Here is a 14,992-nt window from a genome sequence, read left to right as displayed (position 1 = left end):
TTTAATTTTACGTTTAATCTATGATCAATTTTGAGCTAAATTTTGTATATGTTGCAGAGTATGGGCAGACATGGGTTTTGGAAAGATATTTTATTTATTTTTTGTACATGAATACCCAATTGTTTCAACAATTTGTTGAAAGCTCTATCCTTTCTCCATTGAATTTTTTTCACATCTTTGACAAACATCAATATACATGTGAATCGATTTGTGGACTTTTGTTCTGTTCCATTATTTTATTTTAAAAGTATAATGTACTATATGTTGATTATTGAAAAAAGTGTAAAACAAACAAGTAGTAGATAAAAATGATTCAAAACCTAACTACCTAGACATAAGTGTGATTAATATTTTAGCAACATTTCCAGTCTTTTCTAGACATATTTTTCATATTTATTTTTGGAAGAAGTTTTAAGTCTTTTATGAAGTTATATAATAAGTGGTCATATTTCTTTCCTTCCTTCCTTCCTTCCTTCCTTCCTTCCTTCCTTCCTTCCTTCCCACATCCTTCCTCTCTCTCCTTCTCTTCCTTTCTTTCTTTCCTCCCTCCCTGTCTTCCTTCTTTTCTTCCTTACTTTTTCTTCTCCTTCCATAAGGGGTAATTTAGTCAAAAGGCCATTTAGTAGTCTTTCTTCCTCCTCCTCTCCACTTCCTCCTCCTTTTCTTTGTTCTTCTTCCTTTCTTCTTCTTTCTCCCTTCCTCAGGATTAAGGGTTAGACCTATAGTAGTTGGTTTATGTGCATGTATAGGTATGCATAGGTATGTTTATGTGTACTGGTTGGCGTGTCTTAGGACTAAGGAATCTGCGGGTGAAGCTGGAAGGTTAGTTACATTCAGGGAGATTGAGTCTATAAGTAAATATATTGAGGTTCATGAAAGCCAACTATCTCACTGTCAGAGAAAGGAGGTTCAAATATGGAAAGTGCGAGAGTGTATTGAATAAGCCCTATGGTGTTGGGCTGAAACTGGGGTTTTAAATATATACAAATAGGTATGTATGTCTCTGTGTGTGTATATATATGTGAATACATATGGATAAATGCATATATGTGCATATATATACATAAATTTCTCTCTTTTATTGCGATTATTTTCTGAACCATTTGAGAGCAAATGGCAGACATGAAACTTTATTTTTTAAAAATAAATGTTGAATTTTTTAATATTTTAGTTTGTTAATATACCCTATTACCTCTGGATAATTTAATGTGTACTTTTAAAAAATGATGACATTCTCCTGCATGACATAGCATAATCATTAAGATCATGAAATTGACATTGATTAAATATTGCCCTAAGTATGATAATACAAAATATTACCATATATAATGATTATATTTTACATACACACACACACACACACACACACACACACTCCACTAAGAGGGCCTAGAAGCAATAACACAATAGCAGTGAGCACATCTAGCCCCTTTCTTGGTTTCTAAATACCATTGTCCACCCTAGGGAATCGGGGATACTTGGAGAAATAGTTGGCTCCAGGGTTGAGGCAGATAAAAAGACCAGTTGATCTGGGAACATCATATACCAGAAAGTAAAGAAATAAACAAAGAATGCTGGCTACGTGTCAAAAGGATTCATGAGCTAAATTGAAGGGACTTCTACTTGCCAAGTCTGGGCCAATTTAAGACTCAAAATAAAAAATTTTACAACGTTACCCGTTATAAAGTAGGAATCCATTAATCCATACAGATTAAATTTAAAAAAAAGCAAATAAATGGGGAAGAAGGAAAGGCTTATTTTACAGTAGAATGCCAACTAACAAATGTAGACACAGCTTCAAAGTATTTTCCCACAAAGTACTTCTTACTTATGTAAGAAGTACAATATGTATATAATTAACTTCATAGTAGAAAACCTGGCAGACATCATCTTACCAAAGGATAAAATTAATATCACCAGTAATAAGACAAATCAATATCATGTGCCTCCTGGTCTGATGGTATTGCTTCCAGAAATGCATAACTCGTAAGGAGACATCTGGCAAATTCCAAATGAAGGAGGTCCTACAAAGTAACTGACCTGTACTCTTCAAAAGGAATCTAGGTCATGAAAGACAAGGAAACACTAAAAAACTGTTTAAGATTGAAGGAGAGTAGGGGCACCTGGGTGGCTCAGTTAAGCATCTGACCTGGCTCAGGTCATGATCTTGTGGTGCGGTTCATAGGTTTGAGCCTAGCATAGGGCTCTGTGCTGGCAGCTCAGAGCCTGGAGCCTGCTTTGGATTCTGTGTCTTTCTCTACCTCTGTCCCTCCCCCACTCACGCTCTGTCTCTCTCTCAAAAATAAATAAACAATCACATTTTTTAAAAAAGATTGAAGGAGAGCAAAGAAACGTGGCAAATGCACACATGGTCTTGTAACGGATCCTGACGTATAAAGTACATTATTGGAACAGTTGTTGAAACTTGACTTTTTGGATTAAATGCTAACATTGTATTTGTGTTCAATACAAATATTTATATGAGACAGAGACAGAGTGAACTCAAATTTGGTAGGAAAGTATTAATAATTGGAGAATCTGCATAAAGGATGTACAGGAGTTCTTTGTACTGATCTTGATCTTTCTGTAATTTTGAAATTACTTAAAAATTAAAAGTTGAAAATATATAATGTAACTATAGTCATTGAAATAAATCTACATTCTAGTATATGCAGTGGAGAGTAAAAGTCATACCTAGTACCAATCTCCTGAGATAACATTTTTATACATTTATAAACAGACTTAAAATACCTGATATTCTACTTAAAAAAATATTTGGCAATATATTGTGAATATCTTTTCATATCATTATATATATATATACATATATATATATATATATATATGTATATATATATATATACATTGTTAAAATAAAAAGCAGAGACGAGCCTTGAAAATTCCCTGAGCAGACAAAACCAGTTTAGTCGTACAAACAGAGCTTTATTTAGCTTACTTTGTAAGACTAACTTGACCTGATCCATTTCTTGCTTATGCCTCTGAAAACCATAAGCAAAACTTAAAATGTTTCTCAGGGTTGATATGAAGTAACCCTTGAACAATTCCCTATCAGTTAAGAAAATTGCAATGCTGTAACCAATCACTGTGAAGAATAAACAGTCACTGCTTTCCCCTGATAGAAGCTGCTTTATAGCAATATGTCCCTGAACCTCATTCCGTGTTTTGGTTTGAGTCTCCTTTTTTTGCAAACTGTTTTTTGTTTTTTTTTTTGTTTTTTTTTTTTTTTTTGGTGTGTGCCCAATAAACTTTTACTAATTACTACTTCAGTGATTCATCGCTTTTACTTTGGCTATATCTCAACTTTTGTCATTTATTTCATTTTTTAAAAAGTTTATTTATTTATTTTGAGGAGGGGGAGGGCAGAGACACAGAGGGAGAGAGAGAGAATTCAAAACAGGCTCCATACTGCCAGTGCAGAGTCTGATATGGGCTTGAACTTGTGAACCGTGAGATCATGACCAGAGCTGAATGAAATTAAGAGCTGGACGCTCAACTGACTGAGCCATACAGTCACCCCTTCATTTCAAAATGTATGTATTTCTGACTTTATTATTTCCCTTTTTCTATTTTCTTTGGGTTTAATTTGTTCTTTTACCATATTCTTGATGCTTCAATCATTGGTTTTCTAGCCATTCTTGTATTTTCTTTTTTTTAATTTTTTTAATGTTTATTTATTTTTAGAGAGAGTGAGAGACAGAGTGTGAACAGGGGAGGGGCAGAGAGAGAGGGATACACAGAATCAGAAGCAGGCTCTAGGCTCCAAACTGTAAACACAGAGCCTGACGTGGGGCTTAAATTCACAAGCGGCCAGATCATGTCCTGAGCTGAAGTCGGACGCTTAACTGACTGAGCCACCAAGGCACTCCCTGGTATTTTCTAATATGTATTTAATACTATCAAGTTTCAACTTTCCCTACATTCCAAAAGTTCTGATATGCTGTCAGTCAGCTGAGACATTTTCTTGTTCCCATTGTGATTGCATTGTGATTGCATTTTTGACCCATGGGTTATGTTGAAGTATATTTTTCCAAATTTCCAAATCATGGATATATTATATTTAGTTTCAGTTACTGATTTCTAGATTTATTTCATTGTAGTCAGAACACATATCTTGTATGACTTCAAAATCTTTGTAATTGTTGGTTTTTATTTCATGGACTAGTTTATAATCAACTTGTGTAAATGTTCGTGTGTGTTTGAAAAGAGTATGTATTATGCAGATGTTTGATATGGTTCTACGTACTCTATAAATGTCAAGTTGTTTGTTAATTGTGAGTTTAAAATTTTCTACACATTTGGGGTGCCTGGGTGGCTCAGTCGGTTGGGCGTCCGACTTCAGCTCAGGTCATGATCTCACAGTCCGTGAGTTCGAGCCCTGCGTCGGGTTCTTTGCTGACAGCTCAGAGCCTGGAGCCTGCTTCATATTCTGTGTCTTCGCCTCTTTCTGCCCCTCCCCTGCTCATGCTCTGTCTCTCTCTGTCTCAAAAATAAATAAAAACATTAAAATTTTTAAAAATTTTCTACACTTTTAGAATTTTGTCTTGTCTATTTGTTTTATAAATCGCAGAGAGGGGTTATTAAAATATGCCATATTGGGGCTCCCGGGTGGCTCAGTTGGTTTAACATCAGACTTTGGTTCAGGTCATGATCTCATGGTTTGTGAGTTTGAGCCCCACATTGGGCTCTGTGCTGACAGCTTGGAGCCTGGAGCCTGATTGTGAATCTGTGTCTCCCTTTCTCTCTGTTTCTCCTCTGCTCATGCTCTCTCTCTCTCTCTCTCTCTTCTCTCTCTCAAGAATATATAAACATTAACAAAATTAAAAAAAATATCCTGTATGATTGTGGATTTGTCCCTCTATTCTTGTAGTTCCGCCAGTTTTCACTTTGTATAGTTTGCGGCTGTGTTACTGGGTGTATATAATAGAATGGTTATATCTTCCTGGTGCATTGAATCTTTTATCATTATGAAATATCTATTATTATTAATTTTTTGCAGTAAAGGCTATTCTGTTTGGTTATTAATATGATTTTTTTAGCTTTCTTTTGGTTAGTGTTCATATTTATAGATGCTTTTTTTTTGATAAATAGCATACAGCTCTGTGTGTGTGTGTGTGTGTGTGTGTGTGTGTGTGTGTTTGTCTACCCTGACAATACGTCTTTTGTTTGGTTTATTTATGTGTGATATAATTACTGATATATTGCTGCTTAAATCTACCATATTGCTAAGTGGTTTCTATTTGTCCCACCTGTTCTATGGTCCTCTTTTTTCTCCCTTATTGACTTTTAAAAAATTTAGTATTTTCTACTATTCCACTTTCCCCTTCTGTTTGCTTGGTAGATATAGCTGATGCCTCTGCTGCCTTATGTCACATCCCTCGAGCCCACTTCAGATTTCTAATGCAGCTGTAGCAGATAATTCCCTGTGAGAAGTCTTACCTCAGGTGAACAGCATCTCACTTCAAACACTGAATGTGGATCTTTTCACTTTTGGCTTCAGACATCTAACCCTAACCCTAACCCTCAGATTGTTACTTTTTATGCCTTGGGATGAAGTATATATAAGTGGAAGAGGAAACACTAGACAATACCGCAGGGTCAGCACTTGAACTATATTAGAACAGATTTTATGAATTAGGGAGTTGTCAGGTTTTTGTGAATTGCCTCAAAAGCCTCAAAGAAGAGAATGACAGGCTCAATTCAGGCAACTATAAACTTGACCTAGGCTATGAAAGCAGAGAAGCCTCAAAGGCAGTGTTTAAAGAGAACTCCATCGCTGATAGGGATCAGCATATGGTGATGAAAACTTAGTAGAAAACTTAGCAGACCTGCAAATAAAACTGAATAAGTAGCCTTGATATGTCTTCTATGCTACAACCAGAGCCCTGACCAAGCAGTGAGACTCTGACACCTGCAATAAAGATATTTGAATAGGTATTCTAGAATCTTGACCTCCTGATTTCCCTAAATCCTTGAGGTTGGCAAAAGCAGTTGCCTTTCTTTTGTTAGAGGACAGTGGTGTCACTTTGCCTGGTAGCCATGAAAGATCCCCTGAGGTGGCTTCTTCACAGGGCAGTGTTCCTTCTTCTTAGATTTGCCCCCTACACCTCACTGCCTCTAAACCAATAGCCTAAGTGAAGAAATACACTTCTGTCACCAAGATGAAATACACTGCTTCCCAAAAGAATTGTGGGACCCAGCTATAATGAACTAGCAAGAACCAGTAAAAAAATACATGCGAACATTGGAGTACATAGGGTGAAATGTAAGACCAGATAGGAAGAAGTTTATAAACATGGTAGCACTCTCCTGTGGTTGGCATTTGATGACCTGGCAAGGACACTTGCAGTCTGTCCTAGTAGCCTGCTAGAATGACTCAATGAAGCTTGGGCATGATAAAGATTTATAATAAAACAGTTGGAAATTCCAGAACTGCCTTGGCAGAGTACTGAAAAAGGGATCAGGGGGCTCAGGAAGTTGGGAATATTAGAGTGGATTTATTATATGAGACAAGAGGACCCACCCTTGATCATGTTTTCTAAGAGGGTCCAGGGGACATTCCATTCATAAGGTAATAAGGAATGCTCTAATGACAAGGTGGGACACTTGGTGTCTTTGAGAAACTACCATGGGCTAGGGGTAATGATAGAAGATGCTGTCATGGTGCTGGGCTTCATTGCTGAAGGCAATGATGAAATTTCAGAATATGAGATTGCAGGTGAGACACCTAACCTCAGATACAAGGGTGGATTTAATGATTGAAGGCAAACAAGGTCAGAGTAACAACTATAGTGCCTTGACTGAGAGAGATCTGGGGTGATGGCTAATAGACCATGGTGCTTCTATCAAGGAATGTAAAGGTTATGAAGTTGTCCCCTACATGTAAGCTAACATGTTAGTCTGTCACAGTGTCATGAATGATGAAAAAGGACATGAGATTTCTGGGTCAGAGTGGAAGGACAATTTACTATTCATAGTAATAACAGCAGCCAGAGTGTCAGCATTTGGGCTGGTTCTCAGAACCTCAAATCCTATAGAATGAGAGACAGTTGATGCCTGAACATATAATGGGTTCCTGAGCTTAGAAAACCCTAATATTTTATAATGGGTTGCAAGCGAACCATTTCAACTCTGCCCTGGAAGGAGACATTTTCTTTATTATGCCCTCTGCTCTGGAAGGAGACGTTCTCTATTTTCCAGGGCTGATATATTGCTTAAACATTGCTTAAACATTGCTTAAACAAAATGCAAACATTCTTGAAAAGATAATCTGGAAGAAAGGCTGTCAGTACTTCTGCTCATAAGACAACCAGAAGTGTTGTCTTATGAAAAATTGTCTTCAAACAATATCCATCTCTTGTTTCTTTATCGTCATTACTTGGAGCATATTTTCCCACAAGTATGCCACTCCTTCAGCCAATCTGATTAATCTTTTGATTTATCTTGGATACCATTTAACTAAGGACAATAATTGGACAGCAGTATTTACCATTATTGCTAAATCATTTACCAGTATTGGATAACAATAATTACCATTATTGATGGTAATTTAATTACCATCAATAGGACTCCGAGCAGCGGGATTGACCTCAAACCTCCCTCCTTCTCTGCCCAAGGTTCTGGATTCACCAGCTAAACAGATCCCATAAACCATCAGGGTCAACCTTAGAAAACCAAATGTCTTTCTCTTTAAATTTCTGTTGATCTTTTCATTTGGCCCAAGGCATAACTCTAAATTCAGCAGGATATATTTATGATTGCACAAACTCTGCCTTGGCCCATAAGGAGACAGTCTATCATCCTTAATAATCCTGACCTGAATGCCTTTGAGGAACAAGATCAACTATAGTAAGAGATAAATTTTGCACCATTTTTTTCTAATTAGATGACTCCCATTGTAGGGGGACATGAGAGTTCCACATGAGTAATGAGTCATTTATCCTTCTGGCAAGCATCTCCAAGTAACTAAGCATAGTCTTAGTTTTGAGAGATCTTCTCCTTGGTCTGAGAGGTACGTGATCTGCTGGTGGTATTTGTTTAAACACTTGTAGGTCTCTTGTGACAATTCTGAAGGTGCAATTCACTGTGTTTTGGGGAGGAAGGCAAGTTAGTGCCTGGCTTTCACTTAAAGAAGTACATTCTTAGGAATGCACATGGTGTCCCTTGAAAGACTAAGGTTGTTGACTATTGTTGGGAAGTCTCTGCTCAGGGGGGGTCAGCGATGTGGGGGAGGGGGTATAGATTGACAGTGTCTCCGATGTAGCCCCCTGGTGAGTTGGTAAGCCTTAGGGTTCCTAGTTAAGTTAGAATAATTGAAGCTAGTCTGTGTTTTTTTTAAATTTATTTTATTTTATTTTTAAAGTTTATTTTTTTTTTGAGAGAGATAAAGAGAGACAGACAGAGTGTGAGTGGGGGAGGGGCAGAGATAAAGACACACACAGAATCTGAAGCAGACTCCAGGCTCTGAGCTGTCAGCACAGAGCCTGACATGGAGCTTGAACTCATAGATCATGAAATCATGATATGAGCTGAAGTCAGACACTCAACTGACTGAGCCACCCAGGTGCCCCATTAGTCTCTGTTTTTAGAAAGACTACCCCAGGGTAGTCAGTCCAACCTGTCCTGTTTGTCTATGCTACTAACTCATAGGATGACTGTGAATGGGAGTGAAGAAACCATTCAGAGGTGTTGACAGGTATTGTGTCAGGGCATTACAGAAACTGGAGTCATCCCTTGTTTCCAGACTCTTTGGGAAGGTTAAATTGTGGTCTGGGCTGTCTGAGGGCTGTCTGACAGGGTATGACATACCCACAGTGTCATCTGAGATGCTTGCAACAGTTTGGGAGAAACTGGTATTTTCCTTGGGGAGAAAGCCCTTAGGGGCAGTTCTGAAACACAATTTATGATTAATATTCCCATCCACTCCTTCCTGTGTTCCAGGGGTTATGGTGTCCCCCCTTAGGGCTGTTGCTCTCCCTGTGTCTCTACAAAATCAGTGTGTCCGTTCCAGTAACTATAACCTCACCTCTTTCCTAATCACACCCACTTCACACCCACATCTTTTGTTCAGAGGGTCAGGTGCAAGAAAGACAAACACAGTTTAAGGAAACTTACAGAGAGATCCTTTACGTCCTCCAGTTGTGCCTGCAGGGGCTTTTGTAGGAGGACTTAGCAGTGTACGCAATCAAGTGTTCATTCTCCTTATGATCTAGGACCATGTCAATCCAACAAGAGGATGGAGGTGGCTGAACCAGAATGAAATTTGAATCCTCTAGGCCCCCTTCTGGCCAGCCTGCACCTTATACCAACCTAGATGACCTAGTGTTGCCAGTAGGGGAAAGAATGAAACATCATGCCCAAGAATCACCAAGCAGAATTCTGAATTCTCAAAATACCTCTGTATAACCCTCCACCCCTTCCACCCAAACAGTACCCAGGAAGCTGCCAAGAGGACAGTATCCCTTTCTGGAGACAGCCGCATTTTTGCTCAGTGACCAAACTGTTTTACTAAGTTGACCAGGAGGAGGTGAGGGAGATAAAGTAAAAAATATTTTTTAAATTACACTTCTTATTTTGTGATAATTGCAGATGCACATACAGTTGTAAGACATAACACAGAGACAGCTCATGCACCATTTAAGCAGTTTTCCTCAATGGTAACATTTTGCAAAATTATAGTACAACATCCCAACAACATGCCATGGATACAGTCAAGCTACAGAACATGCCCCTCACCACAGGATCCTTCAGGTTGCCCTTTCATAGCCACGCTCATTTCCCTCCCGCTCTCACCTGCTTAACTGTTGGCAATCATGAATCCATTCTCTGTTTCTATAACTTTGTATTGTAAGGATGTTATACAAATATAGTCACAATGTATATATGAAAGAAACCCAGCCTTTTACATTAAGTGAATATTAACTGCAGTATTTTTGTAGGACAAATTGTAACATTCCCCTCTATTCCTCTTCTGAGCATTTTTATGATACTGATACTTGTCAAATGTTTGTTATGCATCGATTGATATGTTTGTGTGACTTTTTTTCTTTTGACTATTAATATCACAGATTACACTGATTGATTTTTGAATATTAAAAAAATGTACTGTTTTTATTCATTTTTTGGGAGACAGAGTATGAGCGGGGGAGGGGCAGAGAGAGAGAGGGAGACAGAGAATCTGAAGCAGGCTCCAGACTCTGAGCTGTCAGCACAGAGCCTGATGCAAGGTTCGAACTCACAAACTGCGAGATCATGACCTGGGCAGAAGTCGGGTGCTTAACCAACTGAGCTACCCAGGCGCCTCTGATTTTTGAATTTTAAGCAAGACTCCCATCCTTGGGGGAAAAACCACTTCGTCATGGAGTATAATTATTTTTATATATTACTGAATTCTATTTGGTAATATTTTGTCAAGGATTTTTGAATTTATATTCATGAGGGAAAATGGTTTGTAGTTTTCTTTTTTGTGTTGTGTTTGTTTGGTTTTGTGTCACAGCAATACAGTCTTCACAAAGTGACTGGAGAAAGGTTATCTCCTCTTTTATTTTATGGAAGAGGTTGTATAGAATTGGTGTTAATTCTTCCTGAAACACTTGGTAGACTTCTTCAGTGAAACCATCTGGGCTTGGAGATTTCTTTTTTTGAAAATATTTGAACTATGAATTCAATTTCCTTAATAGTTTCAGGGCTATTCAAATGAGTTCATACTGGGTGAGTTGTGCTCATCTGTGTTTTTTAAGGAAACGGTCCATTATGTTTAAATCAAATTTGTATGTGTAGAGTTGTTTGTAGGATTCCTTTATCGTGTTTTTGATGCCTGTAAGGTCTGTAGTGAGATCCTCTGCTTTGTTTCTGACATTGGTAATTGTATCTTCTCTCATTTTTTTACTTTGTCCATCATGCTAGCGGTTTGCCCATTACACGGACCCTTTCAAAGAACTAGCCCTTTGTTTTCACCTTAGTATAACTTGGTAAGGGTAGAGGTCTAGGATTCTATTTGGCCTTCGCTGGTGGTATTTTGTTTTCTGTGGTATTTGGCTAGATTATAGCTGTTATTGTCCAAACATTTTTTTTCTGTTTTGTCTTTCTAGGCTTCCCCTTCCTGGTCCTTTGGCTAGAGAGAACAGGCTTTTGTTAGGCTCCAAGTCTGGGCCAGTGAGACAGAAAGAAAACCTGGGGAACTCACCATCATGGCCTTCCTTGTGTCCCTAGATTATTAGCCTGTCTACCTTCTTCTTGCAACTTTTCAAAGTCTTTCTTTGTTTATTTATACAGACATACCTTGGAAATATTTCTGGTTTGGTTCCAGACCACTGCAGTAAAGTGAATATTGCAATAAAGTGAGTCAAATGAATTTTTTTGGTTTTCCAGTGCATATAAAAGTTATATTTACACTACACGATAGTCTATTAAGTGTGCAATGGCATTATGTCTAAAAGATGATGTACATACCTTAATTAAAAAGTTCTTTGTTGCTAAAAACTGCTATCATCTGAGCTTTCAGCAAGTCATAACCACTGATCACCGTAACAAATATAATAATAATGAAAAAGTTTGAAATATTGTAAGAATTATCAAAATGTGACACAGAGAAACAAAGTGAGTAAGTGCTGTTGGAAAATGGTGCCACTAGACTTGCTCAACAGAGGGTTGCCAAGACTTCAATTTGAAAAAAATTCAATTATCTGAGAAACACAATAAAACAGGGTATGCCTGTGTATTAAGTCTGATTTCTAGTTGTACTAGCAGGGGAAATAGGGAAAATTATGTCTACTCCATCTTTTTGCAAGCAAAATTCCCCAGGAATGTTTGTTTGTTTATTTATTTATTTTATTTAAAACAAATTTTTATGTTTATTTATTTTTGAGAGAGAGAGACAGAGAGAGATACAGAGAGAGAGAGAGAGAGAGAGCGTGTGCAAGTTGGAGAGGAGCAGAGAGAGAGGGAGACACAGAATCTGAAGCAGGCTCCAAGCTCTGAGCTGTCAGCAGACGGCTTGACGTGGGGCTCAAACCCAAGAACTGTGAGATCATGACCTGAGCTGAAGTCGGACGCTTAACCGACTGAGCCACCCAGATGCCCCAGGAATCTTTTTTTTTAAGTAGTTTTTGAGGGAACTCTTCCAATGGTTAATAATATCAGCTGCCTGTCAGTGGTGATGAGTGTGGAAGATTGATCGTGTATCTTGACTACACTGTTGTGGAGCTTTTTTGATAAAAGGTGTCCCATTGTCAGATTATGAATGTTTCAGAAAGCCAAACTCATGATTACTTTCAATAGCCATCTTTTCTTTGTGGGTTTCCTTGACTGACAGAGGGATTGGATATTGTTAATCCACTCACATATTTTTTACTTGGTGAACAAGGTCCTAAATTTTTGAAGCATTTGTGGAGGTGTGATCACATTATAATCAGGGCTACCCAGACTAAGGTGTCTGATTAGTCCACTGTGTCAGACAGATTTTAAAGGCCCCCCATGATCTTCACCTCCTGGCTTTTAGGAACTGCAGAGACTAGGCACTAAGAAGTAAGGGCAGCTGCTAGCTGACATCCAGAAAGAAACTGGGAACTCAGCCCTATAGTTGCAAAGAAATGAATGCTACCAAGAACCTGAGGGAGTTCAGAAGCAGATTGTTTTCCGGTTGAGCCTACAGATGAGAATGCAGCCTGGCAGACACCTTGATTGCAGCCTTGAGAGACTTACGCAGGAAATCCAATTAAGCCATGCCTCGGCTTCTGACCCTTAGAAACTGTGCAATAATAAATGCGTGGTGTTCCAGGCTACTAAATCTGTGGTAATCCATTACATAGCAATAGATAGCAAATACAACAACCATGAGGACATCATCTGTGATGTAAAAGCTTTGGACATCAGAAGGTAGAGGCATGCACTCAACAAATTCTGACCTACCCACTCCCAGTAAATGGTAGGTAAGTCCATGATGGTAAGTGTCCATGATGTAGTACCACGAACATAACCTGGAGACCTTGGTGGCATACTAGAACAGACTTCTCTGAATCTTGGTAGCTTCATCTGAAAATGGAGATAATTATAGTATCTACTTCACAAGATGGTTGTATGAATTATATATGATAATGTGGGTAAAGCTGTTTAGTACAAGGCCTGGAACCTTTCACGGTGGGTGGCCCAAATGAGCGTTGCTCTCGGCATCTTAATAGTTCAGTGAGGTCACATTTCTGTCATATCCTTACATTATAACAGCGATTGATTTGCAGACCACCCCTCCCCGCCCCAACTAATCAACGAACCAGTCAACGACCCTGCACGATTTCCCCAGGATCAAAGTATCATTTGGTACAGTTCCGGCTAAATTCTCACAGAATAAAGCAGTATTTCCCGTTTTTCTACGACTGCCACCACCCAACAAAAAACCCCACGGCAGCTAAGTCTTCCAAAGCACTCCCGTAACCAAATCACTGCTGTAAGTGGGCTTCTACGCAGACACACTCACCTTTCTGGTTAATAAGGACTTCAATGAAGGATTCATTAACTCCACCCTCCCCTTCCCCCCTACCCCGCCCCCCCCCCCCCAACAGAAGAATACTATCGCCAAGGAACAAGCTCTTCAATTTTATCATTCGCTCCCTGGAGAAAGCGGGGAGAACGAAGTCCTCAGGCCTGGCCTGAACGCCCTTTAGGGGCGTGGGCATCCCGGGGCCCCAGTCCCTTCCACTCGGAAATGCAGGGGATTTAAGCCAACTTCGGCGCGCCTTAATTTCATCCCAAGAACAGACTGCAATCATTGTGTTTAAACAAACCAGCCTAAAGGCCTCAAAGCTTGAGCGCAACGGAGGCCGGGGCCGGGGTAAGTCCTGGGTGCGCAGGACCCCCTGAGGACCCCAGCCCCTCCCGGGCCCCGCTGCCGCTGCTGAGTGCCACATCAGCGCCCGCGCTGCACTTCCAGGTTCCTCTCGAGGATGGAGCGAGCTAGCCCGGCGGGCGGGGGCGGGTCCAGGCCTGCGAGAGTGGCGGGATGCCTGGCCAATAGGCAGCAAGCAGGGAGTCGCGGCCACCAATGAGCTGGAGCTTCGGGGTAGTTGGGCAGCCGAGGTTCGTGCCCCGGGCGGGGGGTGGCGGGGGGGGGGGTGGGGGGGAGCCAGATGAGGCACATCTGGACAGCTGCGCCGAGGAACTGTGCGGCCCCTTCGCGGGCCCGACGTCAGCTGAGCACGTCCCCCACGTCCTCTCCTGCTAGTCACTTTTATTATTCGTATTCCCAAAGAAGCAACCGAGGATCCAGGCTTAAAACTTTTTTTCCGCTAATTGAGACGGGGCCAGATCTCATCCCGCGCACAGTTTAATTTTCATGGGGCTCTGGGATCAAAAGAACAGAAACAGCAACAACAAAAGCCCAGCCGCTGTCTGATTTAAAACTGGCAAAGTGAGAAAAATAGTGTTGAGTAAACAGACCGAGTTGGGTAAGTTTTGGAGACGTGCTGGGTATCTGTTTCTCCCGCTGTGATCTCTCTCCTGCGTCTTTTTGCTGTTCTCATTAACTTCTCTTCGTCAGAGAGATGAAAATATCCCTCGCTGCCACAAACTGCACAGACCGTCGGCTTCCTTTTCTTCTGCTTTGCTAATAATTTAATTTTTGGTTACTTGTGTGTTATTTTAAATTTTCCCAGGGACAGAAATTTAACTGGTGTCCTGTTGTAAGCCTCTCCAGACCTCAAACTTGAATCTGATAGATGTATTTTTCTATTTTCTTTCTGTGAGAACAAAGTATACGTTTGTAAAGCCGAAATCTTTATCCACCCCTCATTCCCCTGACTGTTTTGACAGAAGATTGAGAAAGTTATCAGACTTACTCTGAATTCACAAAACCTTTGCTTCTGTTCATTGGATGTTTAATATTAAGTAACTTAAATTCTGAATTATGTAGGTAATTGCTGTTTCACTTACATGTGAATGTAGTTGTAACCCAAAAATATCTTTTCTGTGTTCATCCATCCAT

Source organism: Lynx rufus, unplaced genomic scaffold, assembly GCF_022079265.1.
Source record: "Lynx rufus isolate CCGP_SWC_20201006 ecotype Redwood Valley unplaced genomic scaffold, mLynRuf1.p SCAF_5, whole genome shotgun sequence".
Classification (NCBI taxonomy): Eukaryota; Metazoa; Chordata; class Mammalia; order Carnivora; family Felidae; genus Lynx; species Lynx rufus.
Note: the sequence above shows the minus strand (reverse complement) of the source record.